The 23,285-nt window shown below is 45.9% G+C and overlaps 1 protein-coding gene across 1 annotated transcript in view; it reads left to right on the plus strand.

Moving 5' to 3' along the window:
* The window catches only part of LOC147700359 (uncharacterized), a 50,239-nt gene that overhangs the window by 16,539 nt on the left and 10,415 nt on the right, over positions 1-23,285 (plus strand). The window contains exons 3-4 of the mRNA XM_086935729.1: positions 17-237; positions 2,075-2,148. The gene's annotated coding sequence lies outside the window, so the exon portion shown is untranslated. The remainder of the gene's footprint in view (positions 1-16; positions 238-2,074; positions 2,149-23,285) is intronic.

A 23,285-nucleotide genomic window follows, 5' to 3' on the forward strand; every position in this document is an offset into this window, starting at 1 on the left:
CTATTTTCTCTTTTAGTTACACTCAGCCCTGTGGCCTGTGATTTTCTCTTCCGGGTCCGCGAGGGCAGAGACAGCACCAGCAGTGAATGCAGTCACTTCCGCCTCTTCCTCGGCTCCAGCAGCAGTAGGGGTGGAAGGATCCTCTGTCTGTGCGGTGACCTTCACCCCCGGCCTCGGATTGTCATCTTCACTGTCCCAGGCTGAAGGAGAGAGGGCTCTAAGCAGGTGTCTTTGCAGGTAGGAGTCTTCCTGTCCACCCTCCCCTCCCCGCTTCTTGACAACCTCAACTACCCACTGCAAGCCATGGCCCCTCCCACGCCTGCAGCTCCTTCACCTCTCCCCTCCCACCTCTCCTGTGCGGCGTCTCCCCTCCCACCTCCTGTGCGGCCTCTCCCCTTCCCACCTCTCCTGTGCGGCCTCGACCCTTCCCACCTCTCCCGTGCAGCCTCGACCCTTCCCGCCTCTCCTGTGCAGCCTCTCCCCTTCCCACTACTCCTGTAGCAGCGCATTCATGTGTGAACACGGAGCAGCTGCTCCATGTGTTCGCAGTGCAGGTGGCACCCGCCTGCACTTTTACACGGGAATAGAGATCCCCTTGCAAGCGGGTGCAGTCAGTGACAGCACCGGCCTGCAGGGGGATCGCTGGGGGGTCCATGGGACCCCCTTTAGCCACTCTGGAAAAACACAAGGGGTCCCCTGTAAAAAGTATAATACCCCAACAAGGAAACAACTTATTCGGAAAACAAATTTGCACCGGGCATAGTGCTCAACAATAAACTGTGTAGCAGTTAAACCATAGATCTATGACCAAATTATACAACCAATACTAATGTGATATAAAAATATATATTTTTTTATTTCACTTCTTTTTTCTTCTTATACGTTATTTCAAATATTATAAAAACATACATACATATAATCAATAGTTTTTTCCCCCAAAAATTACACATCCTAAATCCTTCCCCATATACATTGAAACCAAAAGTTGTTTTAAGGTATGATGTGCCTAAGAGGTATAAATGCCTTCAGCTAGTAGACAAAAGCAGTCACAGTTGATCTAATACAGTATATCTGAATGATGTTCAATTGGACACAAAACTTATGTCAATTTCAAATAGACTGATCACAGATGTTAATTCTCAGATATCATATATGCACTGATTTTGAGAAGACACTGGTTACAGATCTTTACTATCACCAACGCGTTTCGGCAGAAGCCTTCCTCAGGGTTTTCACACCAGTGGTTTACTAAAATGGAAAACGTTTTTAATTTAATTTATATAAATCTATGGTACAACTGCAAATTACAATAATAGTTTGAACTAACATCCAGTCAATAAAATTAGCATCCATGCTAAACTGATAACTGACATTTATGTCAGATATTTGAACCCATAGGGGAAGAACAAAGAACTGGTGTATAACTGTATAGTATCTATCTTTGAGACAAATAAGATCACTCTAGCGGTGTTATAAGAGTCTGTATGTTATATGTTCACACATTTTATACTAATAAATGTAGATGCACTTTATAGCAAAACTGGAACCTTTGAACCTTGCTGACCATGTAAATAAGGGACGGTGATGGTCTTTTATGAGACCACTATATGTTATTATTGTAAATGCCGGTTGCGCCCCCAGGGCACTTATTGTAATACTGCCCTATGTGTTCTGAGGCATCCATTTGAAGATTTGTTTCGCAACATGGAAGCATTAGGTGCCCACTGCACTGCATTGAGCCAACATGCTGAGTTTGTTATCTAGGGTGATCCTTGATTACTTGCGTGGCCTGTGAGTGCGGGGTTTGGTCCTATCTTCGATGGCCACCAGGTGGAGTCCATTGGGGAGGTCTTGATGATGTTGGCGAGTAGTGTCTTGTACATGTTGAAAAGGCTGAGGCTGAGGGACTCTGCATATTAATTTCTCGGTCTCTGTTTTGGTTGTTTAATACAGTAACCTATGTCAATTGCAAGGCTTTATAAGTAACTGTTTTGTTCTCCATTCATCATACAGGCTCAAATTCTTTAAAAAGTCTGTACAGATCTCATAGGATTCTTTCTTCTACTCTCCCTAGGATTTGGCCCTGCAGACTTCTTCTTAGCTCCAGAGAGCGGCTGGAACTCCAGCTCCAATGTCCTCAAATTAAAGGTAAGTGTCATTTTAACACAGGTCAAATAAATAAAAATCTTGATTATTGTAGAGCCGATGGATCTATTGCTGTTCGTCCCAACTATATCTTTTCCAGCCTGTTCTGCTTTCTATGGTCTGCTTGAACTTCATTCTGTTTGTTTTTCCTTTTTTCTCCTTTCTTCTATGTTCCTTAGCCTTTCACACTTTCTTTACCATCACAAGAATAAGGCACTTAGTTTGGCCATCAAGACTTGCTTCTAGAAGAAAAGAATCCCAGGAGATTTTAGGGTCATATGCAAGATTGTCATGGTTCCCCGGTTGTCATCCTTGGACTCTGCACCAGCCTCTATGCCTGTGCCCTTCCCTACCTGTTCCTTCCCAAAAACTACCCCTGTCACGCACATGGTCAGCCACACTCCTCATCAGAACCATGGTGGGGCCACAGTGTTTGCAGGTGGAGTGCAGGCTTCCATCTCTGTCATTTACCTGTATTTCGAGGTCTACCTCTTTGCTTCCTGGTGGTCCTCCCTCTAACAGAGCTTTCTAGTCCTCCTGGTTGACCTATGTGCTCGAGCTCCTCCTCATTTTCCCTGTGCAGCCGTTCATCCTCCTCTGTGAGTCGACTCCTCGTTGGTGGTCTTCCCTCTAACAGAGCTCCTCAGCTTTGATTCCTCCTGGCTGACATATGTGCTGGAGCTCTTCATCGTGTTCACTGTGCAGCACAGTATCCTCCTCCGTGAGTCCACTCCTCGTTGGTGGTCCTCCGCTTCCCAGGTCTGGGGGTCAAAGATTGCCAGAATGAGAGAACCTTATAGTCCTTTGTTGGTTTTTTCTCTCCGTGTCATCCCTCTGTATTGTTTTTTCTGTCTTCTAATTGTTCCGCCTTTCCCTTTTTGTCAGTCTTTATGCTAGTTCTACGTTTTCATCTCTTCTTCCTATGCAAGTCTTTGTCTACTTTCAGCATTGGTGAGACTCCTCCTCCTTAGGTAAGTACTCCCATCCACGTTGGGGTTGACGATAGCTGATTTTTTCGTAATGTCCAAAACTGCTAAATCATACACTGGTCTGTTAGCTCTCTGTAACCAAAAATACAACACTATAGTTCACTCTCAAGCCTATCAGCAAGAAGTAATTAAAACCACATGTTGAAAAACTAGCACATGTTCAACCCACAAGCTGGAGGCTAGTTTTGGGTTTGTTTTACTCTTGACACGCAAAAAACATGAAACCAATATATAGACATTTTCATTAACATTGGGATTAATGACTACATATTTCAGACCCTGAGCGAACTACAAATGGTTTACATTGCCTGGACACATATGTACTTTTCTTTCTGCAAGGCTAGGCCAAGAGTTAGTTGCCAACAAATGACTCCCTACAGCTCAGAAGCCCTCTGGGGGACACAAAAGCTATTTATTTTCTAAATTGCCATACTTTCCTCTATAAGCTCCCCATACTCAAAAAATATGATACTCTGCTTCGCTATCCACGCTGTTCGCAAGGCATAATGAAACCCAAAAATCATATTGAACCCACACTTAAATCAACAAGAGGCCTAATGTCAAAAGCCTAACCTGAGGTGCACCTATACATCTTTTATATGCAAAAATCATTTCATACCATCAGTTCTGGTCTCTTAAACAACACGTACACTCCATCAGCCAGGCCACAGAATGTTTGGTGCTGGACTTTGCTTTCACTCTGGCAATGCCAAGTCTGCAAGGAAACAGGCAGATACTTATGCAGTGGATTGTCAGCTGAGGGGTCATTTGTCCCTATGTGGATGCTGTGCTTGGAATGTTCATCAGGCAGATACTTAGGCAGTGGATTGTCAGATGGGGTCATTTGTCTCTCTGTGGATGCTGTGCTCGGAATGTTCATCAGGCAGATACTTGGGCAGTGGATTGTCAGCTGAGGGGTCATTTGTCTCTATGTGGATGCTGTGCTTGGAATGTTCATCAGGCAGATACTTAGGCAGTGGATTGTCAGATGGGGTAATTTGTCTCTGTGGATGCTGTGCTCAATATGATCACCAGGCAGATACTTAGGCAGTGGATGGTCAGATGGGGGTCATTTGTCTCTATGTGGATGCTGTGCTCGGAATGTTCAGCAGGCTGCGTGCATCTGGAATCCGAAATAGTTTCCCTAAAAATTCATAATATTACTTTGAACTACTTACTCTCAGAGGCATCTCATACATTTACCCAACCCACTATAATCTCCCCAAAAGTGAGGAGCTCAAATGGCGAAAGTGTTTGCACCCCATTAATCAGACCTTTTATTGTGAAATAATATTCTGTCTGATATTTCATTTTTAAGATTGATATATAGAATTCGGACAGAATTCTCTTTTGCTAGAAATATTACTAGCCAGTGCCAACCACTCTTATTTGGTTAATCTGAGTTGACACTTGGGGTGTAGCAGTCTTCAATGTTCATACGGTCATAGTGTCTACTGCAGATGTGCCCATAATAGAACATTTAGTAATCTGGTCTTTGTAGAGGAAACATTCCAGTTTAAATGGTGTCATACTTTTATTGCAGTCACTCAATACCTCTCTCCTGTGGTTGATCTGTATGAAATACTATGTAGATCAGAAAGTTTATAGTTTCCGGCAAACATACGCTAAACCAAAGTTCCAGTAGTATGTTACCAGACGTTTGTTTTGAGAAGTGACCATGGCACATGTCTGAGTACATAAGAACAATGGTTCTGGTGGGGAGAAAAGCATACATTTCATATAATCACGTTTGTCAATACCACTAGAGGAAGTGTATCTTTCTCTAAGTTTGTTTACATAAACAAATGATTAAGAACACACACTGGTCTTGCGTTGCTTTGCTTCGGTGTATTCAGTACAGTTATATAAAATAAATGACACGGGCCACACGTGGGCCTCGTTATATGTTCCTTTGGTGTATTCAATACAACCTGATCAAAATTACTTTAGTTAATCAGGAAAGGCTGCTTCTAATATAACATGAAAAATACAGAGGGATTGAATTCAGTGGATTTCTTGAAAATCCGGCTCTTCTTGATAGAGCTCAAATCTTTCCTCCTGCTTTTTTTTAGAAACATTGTTGAGGGTGATGATTTGTAAGCCTCCTCCAATGGCCCCTCAGAGGCCGGTGATAGCATGATTCCCCAACTATCTGGACCAAGAGTTTATTCTTTGTAAGACTAGAGCAAAAGGGGAGACACTACATGACTCCTCTAGAATAATGGAATTCCCATATTATACCACCATTGGTCAGAAACAACAAAAACCTACAACCCCATAAAGCAAAATAACGAGGTCCTTGGGACTAAAAAATATGCTTCTGTGCCCTGTCAAAGTGAAGGTGATATTCCAGGTCAAAATGTCTTTGAAATACCAGTAGATGCCTTGACATGGTTTGAGGAAAGACACCGGCTGCATAATGACACTGCTTGTAATCGAGTGCAGGTCTCCTCTGGCACCCAGACTGTGAGGCCCAAAGAGGGTCAAACTCGTCCCAGATGGTGGACTAACCTGGAGACGAATGGGGTGATCACCCTCACTGCACCCCAGGGCCCAAGAACTACCTAGAACAGATGACGCCTTAGATGTCGATGAAGACTCCAGGACAGAGACGAAAAGAGGCGTAGAGAAAAACAGATTCCATGAAGTTAAGAGACAAGAGGGAAGATCACCTAACATGATTACAGGCTAACCATACCACATCAAGAGATGACTGGTGATGGACGTAAATGGACCACAGCTGAACTGTGTACACCACTTGCTGACAGTAAAACTGACTTGATTAGTGGATGTACTTGAAAGAAGAGTCCTCCTGGCTCTTAAGACGCTGGCCAAAATGATAGCAAGCCACCAAAAGGGATGGGTCACTTGGTATTGGTTGACACAACCTCTGTCCCCATCACCTGTAAGTAGTGTAGAGGAGGGAGCACTGGAAAGAATTACACCAGAGTGTAGCTCTTTATCAGATTTTTATTGGGGTGATGTTTAAATTGTTGCAGTTTAGATAAGTGTACTTGGGATGGGTGTGGTTGTACAATCAGGAAGTACTGTAAATGTGGTGAAGAGAATTGTTACTAATGGGAAAATGTTGATATTAGTGTTTCAGATGCATGATACAAAGCTACACTCTCTACACAGCCTGTCTTGGCATTAATATGGGTTCATAATGACTAAGTATGGGCGAAATTTACGAATTCGCGTTGCGTGAAATCGAATTCGCAATCCGCAAATTTGCAGATTTTTTTTGCGTGTTCGCGGTGCTTTTTGCGTGTTTGCAGGGCTTTTTGCCTGTTTGCGGGGCTTTTTGCATGTTCGCGGGCCGCTTGCATGGCAAAGTTACCCATGCGGTTGTGTATGGGCACTGCACCCTCTGGTTCACCACTGCCGCCCTCTGGTTCACCACTGCCGCCCTCTGGTTCACCACTGCCGCCCTCTGGTTCACCCCTGCCACCCTCTGGTTCACCCCTGCCACCCTCATGATAGATGTAGTACTCTGATATTGTTGACCATCCAGAGAAATTGATTAGGGTGAGATTTCAATAATTTTCTTATGACTCTGGAGCTAGACTCTATGAGAAAAAGGGGGCCCCTACAATGTATATAGTTAGCTACTCGTAGGGAAGGTAAACTATGTAGAGAAAGACAGTGTAGCAAAACTCTAATCAAAATCCAAACAGAATAATAGACCCTCTAAAACAATCAAATAACTGTGTGCTGAAACGTGAATTTATACAAAAATTCTTCAATTTATTTATTTTGATTTTAGTATATTTTGTTTGTTATTTTTATCCTTTGTGCAAAATTCATTTACTTATTTAATTCATTGTCCACATTTAAAAAGAACCTTGGTGTATAATACATGATATTCAGACACAGGCAAAAAATTAATTATTTACAACTAAAGGCGTACAAAGTCAATAAGTGAGAACAGAAAAAATTACATGAACACAAATACAAAAACAAATTAACCCAGTGATATACGAGATATTCAGTCGTTGGAATAATTGATGAAGGCAATGCGGTTGAATGGAACTACGCGCGTTTCGGCCCAAGGCCTTCGTCAGGTGACCGTCATTCGTATATTTTAAATAAATAAAAAAGGTGATATAACCTAAACAGACAAAACAAAGATAAAAAGATATAGATGTATCAACAGCTCAGACACACATATTCATTACAGCTATTTACAATGCAGTTTCTGTTTCTGTATTTTTAGGGTCTATACCAGTTGCAATGAAGATATATATACAATATTGACGTTTTAGTGCAACCACCTGATTACAATTAATGCCAGACCATCTAGTTTTTTGCTTTTCAGATGTATAAGTACATATTTGATGATTCTTGTTACATATTAGCTAAGCTCAAGATCCACATAAAATATATCTATTTCAGTTACATTTCTAAATATGATAGTTTTTCTGGTAGATTCTGTGACCAACAGTTCCATATTAGACACTAAAGTTTCAGAAAGAAAAGAGTCCAGAAACAGAATTAGACTCTACATCTCGTACTCATAAACAGAATAAGCCACGAATGTCCAGAGTCATGTTTGACTATATTAAGAGTCTGAACCTGTTAGATCTATGGCGACAAACGTACCCGGATAATTTCACTCCTGCATCCCCCATGGGCACCATATTCGATCCTCTTTCTACTGTAAAACTTAATATTGAGACTCAGTATATTGATAAACATAATTGAAGGATCCCTATGTTGTCATTTTATCCATAATCCCATTTCATAGTATCATACACCAACTCCGTCAGTGCTGCGAAAAAGCTGTACCCATAAATCCAATATGATATTACTTCATATACTCCCATCCAGTCTACAGAAAAGGATGAATTTCTTTGTTGATATCATGTCCATATTCCACACTTATATGTCTGTTTTCCATATTGCTTCGGGCCTGTCTTTGCTGGGATCAGGTGGCCTGCGGCGGAGGCCAGAATGCCAGACTGGTCTGGGCCTTGCCGGAGCCGAAAGCTGGTGTGCTGCCTTGGCGATGCGGATTGCCCTGGAGCCATCTGGGATGTGGTGAATGCTCCCGGACCTGCCTCTGGCTGCCTCGGGCATGGATTGCTGCCCCCCCTCCCGTTGAAGTGCGGTGAGTGTAGTTGGTCGGCGGCCATATCACGTCATGAGGGGAAGCGCCTTGGGTGTGCGGAGCTGGGCCGGGGGCTGAACATCGCCGCACTGGGATTGATCAACAGCCAGTGATAGCGGCTCCCCCAGGACTGAGGTCCTGCTGTGCGCTCCCTTCCCCCTGTGGCGAGATGGGCTCACACCGGCGGTCTATCAGGCCACGTGGGCACCAGTGGAAGATCGCAGGAGTGGTGGCCCCCCTGGGTGGCTTTCCCTGGTGACTGGAGTGTGCCCTCCGGCTGACCCCCTCCCCTTGGGAACTATGTGCCAACGATCAGCGGCTGTGTCGAGCTGCGGGGGAGGTGTCATCTGCCACCTACTTGAGGGAGCAGTGGCCGTTATATGGGTGCGAATCTGTGGTCCTGCCGGTGCCTGGTGCAGGGGCCTCTCAGGCATATCTCCCCTCTGCCACGCGAGGTCCTGTGTTGGGGGCCAGCTGCATTGTGGGGTCGTATTTGGAACCCTGCCTGTGGAGTTTGGGCCGGGAGCCTCCTGTGCTGTCTTGGGGCCCCTGGTGAGGGACTGACCAAAATCAAAAGTGGCTCTCCCGCCTAGGGAGAGAACACCCCTGCGCACAACTTAAAAGGGGGACCGAACAAGGTCTAGTTCAATGAGTAAGAATTAGCAACGAAAAAGTTCATCTTTGTAGGTTTATTCCGAAGTTTCTTGATTATGCATGATGTTATGCAGCAAATATCAACAATTGTAATCCAAGGATAGATACATGAATTAAGGCGTGTTTGTTATCACACAACCCAATGCATTTCGGGCAAAGCCCATCGTCAGGGGATTACTCTGAAATGCTGCAAGTTCACAAGGCCGGTGGGGTCGGGTCTATCGAGTCTGGATCACACAATGCGCGGCAGTCTATTCCCAATACACAAATTCATTCATGTCAGTCATAAGCTTTTATTCGATATGCAAGATGTCTTGTAAGCACATATAAAATACAAACATTACAATTTTAAAAACAGAAGAACAATGCTACAAGAAGCCAGTAAAAAAGTTATTAAAAGGGATAAAAGGTCAATAAATTAGCTAAAAATAGATTAAACAGCTACTGACAATCTCTTACAACGAATAAGCCAAAACTGTTTTAAAAACTTTGCTATACCGCACACTATAGGGGGGGAAGTGTCCGTGGATAAAATACGTAGAGCTTCTAGGTGGTTACGTGTGCCCATGTTCCGACAGAGAGGATTTAGCCAATAGCTCCTGGGCCTTGCGTAGTCAGGGCATTCAAATAAAACATGCGCAATAGACTCCACCCTGTTCGGGCAACATGCACAATTGGGGGAAGTACGAACCATTGATGACCATTTTGATACCACAGCACCTACGGGGAGGGATCCAACTCTGAATTTGAAATAAAGTGCTCGGTCAAAGGGGATGGTAATCAAGTCCAGGTAGGGTTCAAAGGCCACAGAGTCTTTAATTTGTAAAAAAGCAACAGTAGATTTGCAATGGTTAGAGTTGGTGATTAAACGCTCCGAAGTCCATTTCCAATAAAGGGCCTTAACAACTTCTTTTGGTGGGGCTGAACGTGATGACCAGCAGTCCCCTAGCCCAATGCTCTCCAGGAGATTTTTAGTTTCTCTTAACCATTTTATCTTGGCCCAACCCCCCAGACTCATAATTTCCCCCAAGGCATCAGCATAGGATTTTAGTTCTTCACCCCTCCAAATTCGTGTCCATAGCAGGAGCGGTCGGAGCTGGGCCTGGTCTTTGATGTTTTTACATCCCGTGTCCAACCACACTGGTACAGATGGGGTGCTCAGTGGAACGGAGATGATGGATTTCAATAACTTGCTCTCTGCTGTCACTAGGGCGTCCATTCGGCAGTGGCCCCACAGTTCTGCCCCATACAAGGCAGATGAGACTACTTTGGCCTTGTAGATGTCAATTACTGGGGTGAGTGATCTCCTGGGTGAGGCCCTGAACTCCCTCATAAGAGCTCCTCCTACTCTCTTATGGTTGAGAACCATTTTACCAATGTGGTTTCCCCAGGACAACCTATCTGTGATCCGAATACCGAGGTAATCGAATTCGGCTACTTTCTCTAAGGGGATCGAGTTAAGGGTAGGGGGGCGGCCCAGTTTCTTAGGGGGATTTAGGACTAGGTATTTTGTTTTGTCCACGTTTATTATTAGCCCCTTTGCGGTACAGAACTCCTGGAACCGTGTTAACAATTTCTGCAGGCCTTGTGGGGTTTTTGAAATCAGGAGCGTGTCGTCCGCAAAGAGTAGGGTGGGGATGCGGACTCCACCGAGACAGGGGGCGTCGGCTGGTTCTTGCTGAAGATGTTTTACCACCCCGTTCACATATAGTGAGAAAAGGGTGGGAGCCAAGACACAGCCCTGTCTTACGCCCCTGGAGACTGGTATCTTCTCGGTGAGCTCTCCGTTTTTACCCCAGCGGACCTGTGCATAGGTATGGGTATGGAGGCTAATGAGGAGGGATAGAATGTAAGGAGGTAATCCTAGCTCATAAAGTGCCCTCCAAAGCTCTTCCCGGGGCACCAGGTCAAAGGCAGTCTTCAGGTCTATAAAGGCCAAATAAAGACTACCCTTGCCTAGTTCCACAACCTTCCACCCCAATAGTGCCAGCCTAAACACCTGCTCAATTGTCCCCATACCAGCCCGAAAGCCCGCCTGGAAGTCTGATAAGATTTTGTTCTCCTCCACCCAGTGTAGAATCCTTCCAAGGATAGCTTTACCAGCTATCTTTTGGGTGGAGTCTATCAGACTAATAGGCCGATAATTCCCCGGTGTTTCCCTACACCCTTTTTTGTAGATCGGGACTACCACTGCCCCTTTCCAAGATTCTGGCACTGCCCCTCCCATCATGATATCATTTAGAAGAGCTGCTATAACCCTCGCCCACTCCGCAGGGAAGGCTCTCATGAGGTCCCCCGGAAGTCCATCCGGGCCCGCCGCCTTACGGGGCGCTACCCAGCCTATAACCCCCTCAATCTCAAGGGGAGTGAAGAAGTCATAGGCATGGGGTTCAATTTCACATATAAGGTCGAATCCCTCGTTCAGTTCCCCGTTAGGAGGGAGGTATAAGGCTCCAAAGTGTTCTACCCAGTTATGGGGCGGGATGTTACAGGGTCTCGCAAGTGCATCGGGTTTATTACGTGTGCTTATGAGATTCCAGAAGGCCCTTGCATCCCTGATTTTACTAGCCTGGAGCAGGTCGTCCCAATATTTTTCTTCCCACTCCCTTCTAGCAAGTTTAAGAGATTTGTTATAGGCCTTCCTTGCTTCCTGAATCACACTTTGGGACTTAAGTTTTATCGCCTCAACTAACCTTGTCTTGTGGGCCCTGCAAGTTTGGGTATACCAGCCCTCTCCTGTTTTTTTAGGAACTTTATTACCCCTCTTGTTTGGGTGCATAGTGAACATGTTGGTTAAGGCTTCTACCAGGGAGACGAAAAGACCACTAGCTCTACCCACCCCTTCAAGGGAGGTTCCGAGGGTTGTTACTGCTTGGTTTAAGAGGGATTGAATTTCCCCTACCTTAACCTCGGATAAGACCAATCTCGCGCACCAGTGGAAGATCGCAGGAGTGGTGGCCCCCCTGGGTGGCTTTCCCTGGTGACTGGAGTGTGCCCTCCGGCTGACCCCCTCCCCTTGGGAACTATGTGCCAACGATCAGCGGCTGTGTCGAGCTGCGGGGGAGGTGTCATCTGCCACCTACTTGAGGGAGCAGTGGCCGTTATATGGGTGCGAATCTGTGGTCCTGCCGGTGCCTGGTGCAGGGGCCTCTCAGGCATATCTCCCCTCTGCCACGCGAGGTCCTGTGTTGGGGGCCAGCTGCATTGTGGGGTCGTATTTGGAACCCTGCCTGTGGAGTTTGGGCCGGGAGCCTCCTGTGCTGTCTTGGGGCCCCTGGTGAGGGACTGACCAAAATCAAAAGTGGCTCTCCCGCCTAGGGAGAGAACACCCCTGCGCACAACTTAAAAGGGGGACCGAACAAGGTCTAGTTCAATGAGTAAGAATTAGCAACGAAAAAGTTCATCTTTGTAGGTTTATTCCGAAGTTTCTTGATTATGCATGATGTTATGCAGCAAATATCAACAATTGTAATCCAAGGATAGATACATGAATTAAGGCGTGTTTGTTATCACACAACCCAATGCATTTCGGGCAAAGCCCATCGTCAGGGGATTACTCTGAAATGCTGCAAGTTCACAAGGCCGGTGGGGTCGGGTCTATCGAGTCTGGATCACACAATGCGCGGCAGTCTATTCCCAATACACAAATTCATTCATGCCCCCTCTTGCGGCCCGGCCATGGCATGAGAGAGACTCAAGTCTCGCCTGGACTATCTCAGATTCCCCGCCGCTTAGTTCCTCCTGACGTGACTGCACGTCAGGAGGAACTAAGCGGCGGGGAATCTGAGATAGTCCAGGCGAGACTTGAGTTGATGGTTTGGAGGATGAGATCAGCGAGATTATCTCTGCGTCTGGGACGGGGCGGAAGCTAAGCCAGGGGGTGCTCAGAGAGCCTGAGGAGCAGCCGAACTGGTCTTCTTGGGGTGTGAATTGATGAGGTCAAGTGAAAGTTCAATTTTTGTGATCTTTTCGTTGAAGAAGTGGGCGAAATTGTCGCAAAGATCTTTGGACGCTAGCACAGAAGAAGACAGTGGTTTGGACGTTTGTTACCTGATGATGCTGTAAAGTTCTTTCGGTCTATTTTTGGCTTTGTCCAGAGCCTCGCGGAAGAAGCTGGATTTTTTTGTTTTTGATGTGTTTGTTGTATTTCCTCCGGGCTGCTTTCAGTTGATCACGAAGGATGGCCGTTGGGTTGTTTCTCCACTTTCTTTCCTTGGCTCTTAGAGTTCTCCTTTCTGCGTTGAGGTCAGCATTGAGCCACACTCTGGAAGGGATCGCTCTGCTTCTTTTGAGCTTTAATGGCGCAAGTTTGTCGAGTATGGACACTAGCTCGGAGTTGTAGAAGTCGGTGAGCTCATTGGTGGAAAGGTGCGCTTTATTGGCCGGAAGAAGAGAGCTTAACTGATCATCCAGGATATCCAGGGGTATTTGAGAGAGGTTTCTTGTCCATTTGGGGGGGTCTTTGAGGGGGTTTATGTGAGGTAATGGGGTGATTGATATGAAAGAGGATCATGTGGTGGTCTGACCAGTCGACAAGAAGGATGTGGTTGATCGTGATTAATTTCTTTTGTGAGATGATAGCATCCAGTGTGGCTCCTTTGTAATGAGTCTCCTCTGTGCAATGTTGTTGCAGGTTATCATGAAGGAGGCTGGATAATGATTGGATTAGGGGATTGTGTGTCTCATTCCAGCGAAGGTTCAGATCCCCAAGAATTAGATTATTAGAGTCGCCGAGTGTGCCTTGTGCAATCAGGTCGGAAAGTTGTTCTCCAAAAGGGTTGTTTTTACCTGGGGGGTGGTAGAGCAGGTGACACCGTAGAGAGTCTTTGTCATTGGTCTTGATGATGGTGGATAGGCATTCGAATGTATCGTAGTCAAAAGAGGTGGTTTCCTCAATGTCCAAGCTGTCCTTGTGGATGATAGCTACCCCTCCTCCCCTATGCTCTATCCTGTCTTTGGTAATGAGTGAGAAGCCAGGTGGTACCAGCATGTCAAGGCAGGGAGGGGATATCTTATTTAGTCAGGTCTCTGTGAGGAACGCAATGTCAATATTGTGAGTGAGGATGGCTTCAGCTAGTTCTGTTGCGTGCAGTGAGGCCGATCTACAGTTGATTAGCAATCAACTGGAGAATTGCTCCTGATTGCTGGCCGATTTATCTTTGATCTCCCTTGGTATGGCGGTGAGGACCGGGTATCTCTGAGGTTTCGTGGTGGGGTGGACTTTCCGGTGACCTGTGATTACTTGGATTTTGGATTTGGGAGAATCTAAGGCAGGGGTGTTGTATGTGGCGGCTAGTAGGGCTGCTTCGCTGTCTGACATAGGTGCTGCTGATCTTAAAGGCCTTGAAGTCAAGTGTTTGGTGTCTGATAGGGGGTTTGGAGGAGTGTGGGAAGGAGTGTGAGTCTTAGACCTAGGGAAGGGGTCTCCGGTTTTTGTAGTCTGCTGTAGGCAGGATTCAGAGATCTTGAGCGGGGGATAGTGAAGCTGGGTACTAGAGGTTTCTGTGGGCCTAGGAGAGCTGTTAGCGTTGCCGGAGTGATCCGTCAGCGGGGGGCATTTGGAGGGTCTGCGGGCTATACCTAGGTTGGTAAGGATCTCCAGTAGGCCCTGGGTGATTGTGACAATCTGGTTTTCGAGAGCCGCGAGGCGTTGTGACACAGAGTTGAGGGAGGGGATGGGGGTATCTGGGGTAGCTCCAGGTGTGTTGTGGTTGGGGTGTTGAGGGGTCCGGGGAGAGGACAGGGGAAGGGGAGGGGAAGGTGCAGGGGGAGTGCGTGTAGTTCAGAAAGTAGAAACAAAGTTTGTAAGTGGTTTACCAAAGTTGGTGCGAGTAGGTACTCGTTGTCCCCAAGATCTCTAGACCCGAGACATGGCCCGGGTTTCAGGATAGTTTCCCTCATCAGTAGAGAAGTAATTGGGGTGGATGAGTAGGCTGCCAAGTATCTGCCACAGGGCCTGATGCCTCTCCGGCGCGCAGGTGTGTCTCCAGGAACTCGTCAGCTCGGGGCTCATGGGAGCGCTATAAGTAGAATACCACAATGGATTGCACACCGCTTGAGCGGGTGGGGCTGACGAGCCCATGGTTACGCACCTGCATGCCACGAGCGGTACCGGACCTGATAATATTTTTCGGCAGCCTACGCAGCGACCCTACATACATGCCTATTCCCTGCTGACGAGAGGTAACAACCTCGAAACACGTGTCCAGGGATGGCCAACGCGACAGTGATTTTTTTCTCAAGACTCTGGCAGAGGCGTATTCGCTGATGCTTACTTCATGGACCACAATGCTTTGGGGTAACACGCTGGTAGGACAAGCAGTGTGTGACCAATTGGACTTTCATAGATAACAGAGTGATTGCCGCCGATATTCTTCCGTGTGGACTCTCGGACCACTCGACGATCACTCTCAGGTTACGTGTGGGCCGGGCACAGCAGCCGTTTTGGTGGCGTCTCTCTGCATAGAACCTCCAGAGAGAAGACTATAGAGATCATCTGGAAGGTTCCATTGACCAATATTTGACACCTAACGTAGGGATGGTAGAGGAGGCTGACTGCCTTTGGGAGGCGATGAAACCCACGTGCCGGGGGTAGACATTTCTTTTTGTGCAGCACCTCACAGATTTCGTAGGGAGTCCCTCGTCCAGGCAGAGGCGAAGCAATTTGAATTGGAATCTCGCTGTAGCGATAGTGCAGATCAGCAGACTCGCCGCCAACTCCTGTTGACGCAGCAGGAATATGCCCATCTTCTTCTAGACGAAGCCCAGTAGGCGTCGCTGGTGACCCACAGTAGGATTTACCAGTGGGGAGATAAGTCCAGCAATTTACTGACTAGGTTATGCCAGAGGTCGTTATATACTCCCAGGCCCTGCCGGGCATTTTGGGCCCGGATGAGTCCTCTCTCACAGACCCCTCCACTATTGCTGAAAGCTTTGCCATGTACTATGCAGACCTTTATGCCTCCAGGAAATGCCTCTCCGCAGCTGTAGTTGGTCGCTTCCTCAATGACCTGCCACCTAAGGCCCTTTCTGATGCAGTGAGTGAGGAGCTGGATCTCCCGCTCACGGAAGAGGAACTGGGCCCCGCGCTGGGTGAGATGCATCCTGGAAAGGCCCCGGGACTGAATGGCTTCCCAGGTGAATTTTAAAAACCATATTTTCAGTAGCTGGGGCCGCGCTTTTGTAGGGTAGTAGCAGGGTCGTCTGCCTTGCGATTGGAGACACACAGAGATTGTTGTGTTCCACAAGCCTGGTAGACTTCCAGATCAGCACACGTCGTACTGCCATATATTTCTTCTTAATGTAGAGGCCAAGGTTCTGGCTAATTCAAAAACAAATGAGCCAATGCTGAAACCACCAGTACAACCGAATCTACGAATCACTCGTGCCACTCATAGTGATTTGAAAATAATTTTTCAACTTATTTTAAATGGATTTCTTTTTGTTTTAACTCTGGAATCTTTTTAATTTTAGATACACATAGAAATTTCAAAAGGACCTAACAATAATATTTACATTATACACATAATTACATCCATATACATTTATCCAAATCAATCAAAATTCAAAATAACACAGATTCAATATAACCGAAAAGCCCACTTTTCGACAATAAATCAGAAACAGGTTATAGTAGAAAAAAATCAAAGGAAGAGATGAAAAGATTTTATAAGAAAGAAAAATAGAAGGGGGATAGATAGAATCCCAGCAAATGATGGCAAAATAGTATAATAGTATAAGCCTCAGGTTTATGTACTAAAATCCTTTTGATTAGGTATTCTTTTAAATAAACCTGACACCTTCTTTATTATTAATACTTAAATTTGCCAAACACAAACAGGTCTACGCATTTCAAACCCTACAGATAATTAAAGGAGTTCTCCTCAGGAGCAGGGGAAAAGAGCTGTGAAATTAAAACCAAAGTGCTTGTATTATATACATGTCCCTTTCAATCATATTCCGCCACCTCAGCTATCTTCAGAGTAAAAAGTACCTTAAATGTTTCCTTGTGCGCCCGACACACACAAATGTTGACCAGACAGTGTACTTCAACCTTGTAGTTCTATCGAAAGTAACACAATATACACCATACTTAATGATGACCTTTAAAAGGGTCAGACACAAAATCGCAACAGAATATTGAAGGCCACGTGCACTCACTTGTAATTTCAAAAAGGCAGCTTACAGCAAGAATACAAATCCTCTGCGCCACACGTCCGAACCGAAGTTGCTTTTGAATTCGCACTAAAACATCAAAGACATTCATTTTTACAAAGTTTGTCTAAAGCAAGTTGACCGGTAAAGAGTTATAAAAGTATTTGCGTGCATACCTTCTCAAGCAAGCTTATGGACTAAGGTGACATTTTGCCGACAACCATCCATCACCGCAATATCTGCAAACACATTGGTGAACAAGACATTTAAAGTTTATATCTCCATAGTTTACTCCGCAATCCTTATAAAACCTCCCGACACAAAGGGAGAGTTTATTACCTTAGTTTTATCGCAGATCCCGCCATTCGACACTCTCCTCTTCAAGGGGATGTTCTCTCAACTGCGTCTAGGTAATCCTTTAATTCTGTGGCTCAGCGTGCGGCGTATGACGTCATCACAAGATGCCATCGCAGCAAAACAGGTATTAAAACAAATGGAGGATTCAAAAAACTTTATTGTGACTTCCTCAGCGTCACACTGACTGTCTCCCTCTCTGTCTCCCTCTCTGTCTCCCTCTCTGTCTCCCTCTCTGTCTCCCTCTCTGTCTCCCTCTCTGTCTCCCTCTCTGTCTCCCTCTCTGTCTCCCTCTCTGTCTCCCTCTCTGTCTCCCTCTCTGTCTCCCTCTCTCTGTCTCTGTCTCCCTCTCCCTCTCTCTGTCTCTGTCTCCCTCTCTCTGTCTCTCTCTCTCTGTCTCCCTCTCTCTGTCTCCCTCTCTCTCTGTCTCCCTGTCTCTCTGTCTCCCTGTCTCCCTGTCTCCCTGTCTCTCTGTCTCTCTGTCTCTCTGTCTCTATCTCTGTCTGTCCCTGTCTGTCTCCCTCTCTCTGTCTCTTTCTGTCTCCCTCTCTCTGTCTGTGTCTGTCTCTTTCTGTCTCCCTCTCTGTCTCTTTCTGTGTCTCCCTCTCTCTGTCTGTGTCTGTCTCTTTCTGTCTCCCTCTCTCTGTCTGTGTCTGTCTCTTTCTGTCTCCCTCTCTCTGTCTGTGTCTGTCCCTGTCTGTTTCTTTCTGTCTCCCTCTCTCTGTCTGTGTATGTCCCTGTCTGTTTCTTTCTGTCTCCCTCTCTCTGTCTGTGTATGTCCCTGTCTGTTTCTTTCTGTCTCCCTCTCTCTGTCTGTGTCTGTCCCTGTCTGTTTCTTTCTGTCTCCCTCTCTCTGTCTGTGTCTGTCTCTCTGCCTCTACTGTTGCCTCTATCGGTTTCTGTGTCTCGATCTGTCGCCTCTATCGGTTTCTGTGTCTCGATCTGTCGCCTCTATCGGTTTCTGTGTCTCGATCTGTCGCCTCTATCGGTCTCTGTGTCTCGATCTGTCGCCTCTATCAGTCTCCGTGTCTCTATCGGTCTCTGTGTCTCTATCGGTCTCTGTCCAAACTGGAAGCTTCCCAAATACCCTCTTAAAAGTGAGCTGGGAAAGCGCTTACATATGACTTTTAAAGGGCCTTTTGGGAAGCTTTCTGAAGGTACCCTGACGTCACAGAGACCAGCAGTAAACACAGGAGATGGCCGCATGAGCATACATAGTGAATACCTAATTGATAAATATTCACTACTTATGCTCCTGCAGTCTTCTTCTGTGTTTACTGGCGGCAGTGGAAACTGCAAGGCAAGGTCCGCGGACCGCCAGTGAATGCATTGTGGTCTGTACTGGGTACCAGTTCTATAGAGCAATCGCCCTCATTTCAAGAAGCTGGAACCAAAGCCCATCTTGCTCATAATGCCAACAAAGAAGGGCCATTTCACTGAATCAAACCCTTATTGGTGTTTAGTGAGGCTACTGCCAACAGGGCCCTAATTCCTTCTGCTGTGGCAATGTTCAATGTGATTGATCTATGTGGCATAAACTGATTCTAGTCTGAGTGTTTCAAATCCAAGATTACCCCTCTCAATCAGTTTGCCAGTAATTTGTTGTCCAAATTGAGCAGAGATATCAGCCTGTAGGAGACCCACCTGTCTGCAGGCTTCCCAACCTTGGGTATAAGGACAATGGTTGCTGTGCACATACGGTCAAGGAGTGCCCCTCTCTGTTGATACAGGAGCTGTAAATTACATAAGTTTCAGAGCAGCTTGTCCGATTAAATGGGCATCTTCTTGCTTGGTGTACAGTGATTACCAAGCTACCTGAAATTACCTATTACACAGCATTTACATTATGTGTTAGTATATTTTGTGCAAACAAGAATAATACCACTTTCTATTACAAAATATATGAGTTAAGCATTGTTGCAAAGCATTTAAATTGTGCTAGTTCTGATAAAACAAAATAGATATCTATTAATGCCTTTTTTGCTCAAACATAAAATTAATTTAGGAAGTAGATTTGAAAAGTGAAATTCTTTATTGGCCAGGTAGATTTAATTCGCATTTTGCCCTTTGGGTGGGTTTTTTGTTAAAATAACTCCACACTCCAGCAGTTTGATGCAGTGGTTGGACACATCTTGATAATGACTGCCGTATGACCAGGATCAGGGAATTCTGGGCATATCATAACAAAGGCTAGCACATGATGGGTATAATACGTTTTTAAAGTGTTTGTATCGTGTGACCTAAAACACTTAAAATGTCTTTTAATCCAGAGTATAATGAATGTGTGGTTGCATTGTTTCCCAGTTGAGCAATCTTGCATTCTAACCTTAAAACAGCTTCTGCCACTCGATACTCATTACAATACTGCTATTTTTGCTTTTCCTTTTTATGTTTCTGGGTCAAAGTTATTGTGACCCTAAAGCACTGTTTCCCACCATCTGAGCTGTTGCAATTTATCACACACTTTTTTTATTTTTTATTTAATAGTTATATATAGCGCAAACTAGACCCGACACATCAGGTATCACAGCGCATTACATGAGCACCAGTTTTGTTACAGATGGAAACACTCATTTCTTTGTTAGGCACGGGGAGAATAAGTGATCTGCTGAGAATCGCAGGATGTTGAGCGTCATTGCCGAGACACTAAGCCGGTTCCCCAGCTTCGAGGTCCACCGCTCTAGCTGTAAGGCTACACCCTCTCCACACGTCTTGGAGGCTTGCATCTTGAACCTCACATGAGGCCATACATTTTAGGATATGTTTTGTTTGTGTTTGGAGATGGTTGTGTCTGTGCTGCTGGGTCTTCAAGTTGCCCTTCCACTGTAGTATTCTTCCCTTTGGTCTTGTATAGTGCTCAGTGTCTGTGGTGTCATTGTTGTTTCATAGATTCATACCTTCCGTCACTATCTGCTGCTGTTTTTGTGAGTAGTTGTAGGTTGGATTGAGAGAAGCCTGTAGTTAGCAATACATTTTCTAGTTGATAGTTTTAGTTGCACTGAATGCACGTTAGAAGGTGCTCAGTTTTCTTAAAGTACTAGACATTTCTATAAGTATTTTGAGTATTGTTTGATGATTTCTGAGCTCCTGTTTTCAGGTGCATTGACAGATTTATTTTTCTGTATTGTGTTTTAATAATCTTGAACTACAAGCATCCTCAAACACCAGCGGATACCTTGCTGCACCCTTTGCCTGTCGTGCTGTTCCTGTGTTTAGCGCTGGAGGACTGTGATAGCGCTCTGAGTTCCTGCTAAAGCGCATCAGAAAGCGCTTCTTTTCGCCGGACCCGCTCCGCGGGTCTCGCTTCATCTGGAGCAGCTCTTTGCTGGAATCGCCATCTGAAGTAAGGGCTTGAGGCACTCAGGGCTGCGAGCGCGCAGACTGCTGGACTCCAACTCCCAAGAGTCCCAGCAGCTGCCTCACCGAACACACCTGGTGACGCTCTCCCTCAAGGCCACGCCCCCTTCTTCCCTGCAAAAGGAGCCGGATCCTCAAACACCTGTGGATACCTTGCTGCACCCTTTGCCTGTCGTGCTGTTCCTGTGTTTAGTGCTGGAGGACTGTGATAGCGCTCTGAGTTCCTGCTAAAGCGCATCAGAAAGCGCTACTTTTCGCCGGACCCGCTCCGCGGGTCCCGCTTCATCTGGAGCAGCTCTTTGCTGGAATCGCCATCTGAAGTAAGGGCTTGAGGCACTCAGGGCTGCGAGCGCGCAGACTGCTGGACTCCAACTCCCAAGAGTCCCAGCAGCTGCCTCACCGAACACACCTGGTGACGCTCTCCCTCAAGGCCACGCCCCCCCCTAAGGTCAGTCTATAAATTGAATCTTTGATTCCCGCTGCGCGGGAGCGCGCGGGTAGCGCCCGGGAGAAGCCCGGGACAAGGGCGGGCCCTCTGTGGCCCTCAGTGGCCGAGGTAGGCTGGGCTGGGCCCGGTTATTTTCACCGTTTACTTCACGCCCTAAATGTGATTGATACTTTTTCCACCAGAAATACGCCGGACCATATGCGGAAGACGTCATTGCAAGTCTTCCTCCATTGACTTTATCTTCGGGCGGCCTTTGTTGCATCTCCAGGACATTTATTATTATTGTGGTACATTGTTACATTTTATTCATTCATCCGGAGGTAATTTATTGTTGCTACTGAAATCTCCTGGCCACACTGTTGTTAATATGTCTAAGATACTTCGTTCTGGTAGGGCAGTGGGTGGTATGCCTAGTGCGAATAAGGAAACTAGTCGCACAAGAAATAAATCAGTAAATAATCCCCCCCTTAAGGGTCAATGCCATCTGTATGAACTTTGGGCTCTGCCCTCCCCTAAGAACGCTAATTTACCTCCTAAAAAAGATTCCGGCACCCCATCTCAGGAGGTTCCGATGCAACCTAGTGCATGCCTGGAGACCTCTTCGTCGCAGCTTGCACTACAAATTCCTGTGCCCGTGGTGCCTTCTTCCCCTGTTCTCCTTGAAGGGAATGGGGAAAGTAAAGTCAATTTATCAGTACATGAGAGGGAATCTATGAATCTTCCTCCTATGTCTCAAACCACGTCGAAGGATAAGCTGGATGGTGAGCTATCAGTATTACTTATTGATCATGAACTTTGTGGCCGGTATGTAGATATAGAGAATAGGGGGTCCCTGGTCCCTAATAAATCCTCTGGGGGGGCTACCCCATCTGGTCTAATGCTGTATAGTAGTACCCCCTCACTGAATGCTCAGGATATGTCTGACCTGTTAGTCACTTCCGGGACCCCTGGCCTTAATCTTTCTGGCATCTGCCGTCCATTGGAAGCTTGTGAAAAACCCATCTCTGAGTCCATGGTTGCGTTGGAACAATTACTAGCCTCTATTCTAACTCTTTTGGGGAAATTTGTTGGCAACTCGGATTGTATTTTGGAATCCGTTACCCAAATATTGAAGACTCTGCTACAAAAGTCATCGGTTTCTGGGAATGTGCCCCCCATGACCGAACAGGGTCGGACTGGGGGGGAAGGAAACGTGGCTTTAGTAGAGCTTGACACGAAAGCTGGGACATCGGTTTTGATGCCACATACGGCGGCTTCATCCTTAACGGCAGTGCCTAACTGTATAAATGACTCAATTTTAGTAATAACGGAGGAAAACAAATCCATTTCTGAACCTAAAGTGGCTCAAGACCTTTTTCCCATCTTCATGTCGGAAAATAAAATAAACTCTCCCGAGGTTAAAAACGAGGCTAAGGCAAAAAATGTGAAATCCAGAAGCAACAAGGGGAATAAAAGGAAACCAACTCGTAAATATAGGAAGAAAAGGCAGCGCCGGATAATTTTTCAAAACCCGGTCTCTGCACTGGAGAATGAAGTGATTGATTTGGAGCTATCTTCTACTTCTGGAAAGGCAGAGATTGATACTGAACAAAATATACCCATTAGTACCTTTTTCAAGGTAGAAAGTGATGTGTGTCCCCCAATGCCCCTGGAAACTACCTCTCAAAGGGGGGGCCTCCTTACCAGTCAGTCTCAACCACCAATGACTGAAGGAGCTATACAAAAGCCACCTGGGGCCCTTAACCCTTTGGCCTCTCCGTTCTGTGTAGTTTCGGGGGATGGAGATTGCCATTTCCCGGATCGCTCTTTAACAACTCTAAACATCCCACTTGAAACTCTTGTGTTAGACTTTCTACCCTTATTCGACGTTGACCTGCCTTTAAACAGAGCTTGGCTTCTTAAGCGCTTTAGTGAAATTAATAGTTTACATCATATCCAAACTAGGGATATTGAATTAGTCTCCCTGTTTGGTGAAGCCAATGTAAGAAGTATAAGGGTGAAATTTTATTCTCCTATTATTGTAAATTTGATACTTCAGCAAGCTGAAAACTTCCAACGTATAGGCATTGATATC

This window comes from Lissotriton vulgaris, chromosome 8 (genome assembly GCF_964263255.1).
Source record: "Lissotriton vulgaris chromosome 8, aLisVul1.2, whole genome shotgun sequence".
NCBI classification, from domain to species: domain Eukaryota; kingdom Metazoa; phylum Chordata; class Amphibia; order Caudata; family Salamandridae; genus Lissotriton; species Lissotriton vulgaris.